This window comes from Phalangium opilio, unplaced genomic scaffold, assembly GCF_054372755.1.
Source record: "Phalangium opilio isolate 3A_F unplaced genomic scaffold, DU_Popi_V2 ptg000060l_1, whole genome shotgun sequence".
Lineage (NCBI taxonomy): Eukaryota > Metazoa > Arthropoda > Arachnida > Opiliones > Phalangiidae > Phalangium > Phalangium opilio.
Window position 1 is genome coordinate 3,396,045 of NW_028324177.1, and position 1,675 is coordinate 3,397,719.

Consider the following 1,675-nt stretch of genomic DNA (forward strand, 5'->3'; position numbering starts at 1 on the left):
CGTCTATATTAGGAAAACTTACACTCTACTATCACTTAAATCTAAGATCTGCCTAAATGGTCAATTAGGCAAACGAAAAAGTCGAAAGAGGAAGCTTCTTGTAATATGTCGGCTTCAATCAGTTTTATTCATACTTTCTACCAAAAATCTAATTTAAAATTATAATTATAATAAATTTATACAGAACGATATTTCAGAACATATCGCTTTATTTTGACCAGTTTATGAAGAAACGTCGCTACTCTCATGACAAAAGAGCAAATTTTTGCCGTTGTCATATAATTGCTTATTTATAACATTTTACATTCATGTGTACCTTCAAACATTGTCTCTTATCTTTTACACAAGCAGGCTGATGTTACTTCATTTGAGGTGACATTAAGTAGCAGCAAATCCTGTATATAGATAGTTTACACAAATGGAGCATTAATGAAACTTACACCAGAAGGCCGGGCTGCATGGAGGACAAAAAGAGACGGGTTTCTTTCCTCCTGGTGTAAATGGTATGATTCCTCCAGATGTGCAAATCCTGTATATTAAGATCAAACTTTTGTGAAGCCTTAAAACATTATTAAATTTTTGTAATATTTTCGAAATGAAGTGGTAAATACATGGCATTTGATGTTAATTATAACAATTTTAAGTTTGCATTATAGATTGAAGCGTGGACGTCATCAATATTGACTGTAGTAGCCCATTCGTGTGACACTGTTAATTATACCACTGTTTTATCCCAAATCTTTAGCACAACAAAATCTCATTCACATTTATATTGTTAGACACTTTAGTAACCATATTTACCAGTTGAACGTACTGCAACATTTACTTTTTAACCCATCTATCATAATTTCTTTCTTTGATTATATCACACGTACAGTCAGTGGTATCCCATAGGGGTAGGATTGCCTATGGGGCTGTGATACTTTGAATTTTTATACTGAATGACGTTTTTGTCTCATTACCCTTGAGTGAACCCACTTCAGTAGGATGTTATAATATACTATAATTAATATTCTATATTGCATTATTTATATAATTATTATGAGAATTGAATGGCTTTAATAATGGTCAGTTTGCTCATTCGATGCTCATGTTATTTACTAACGACGCAGAACGATAAATGAAGTCACATTAATGATTAAACTTACATAACACCTAAGCCTTGGTTGAAATAATTTTCGATCACGAGCTGAAACGTCTTACACTATAAATGAACGTTAACTTTATCCAACTATATTGTCACAGATAATTAGCAATTGATAAAAAAAAGCATACCCGTCCAATGCGACGATTTATGTAAATCGCTCTTCTTCAAATAGGCATCCGGACTTAGCAAAATATTAACCGTACCGGTGTACTCAAGTCGCCTCTAATAATGATGAAGTGTAGTCTGCTACGTTCAGCATCAGAAACTAAAGCAAAAGCACCGGTGAGTTAACCGGTTGATGACGTTGAACGATTTACCCATCGAAAAACCGTATTTCAAATTTGGTGGACATCCGCAATTCAATTTCGTCTTGAAAGTCGAAACCTAAGCCGCCAATAAAAAGCCAGAATCCAGTTCCTTTACGGACCAATGAGCGACGAGAATCCAAGTGGGCGAGGAAGGCTAAGCCTGCAGAATACGGCGGCAGTAGCCAAAACGTAGGGTTTAAAAACATGAAGATTTTAAACT

The 1,675-nt window shown here is 34.7% G+C and overlaps 1 long non-coding RNA gene across 1 annotated transcript; it reads right to left on the bottom strand.

Moving 5' to 3' along the window:
• Positions 1–271: 271 nt before the first annotated feature.
• On the bottom strand, positions 272–1,357 carry LOC149666591 (uncharacterized). Its single transcript, XR_016368277.1, has 3 exons — positions 1,276–1,357; positions 1,149–1,204; positions 272–529 (listed from the first exon to the last, which is right to left on the bottom strand). It is a non-coding gene; the product is annotated as an uncharacterized LOC149666591 (long non-coding RNA).
• Between the last annotated feature and the right edge of the window lie 318 nt (positions 1,358–1,675).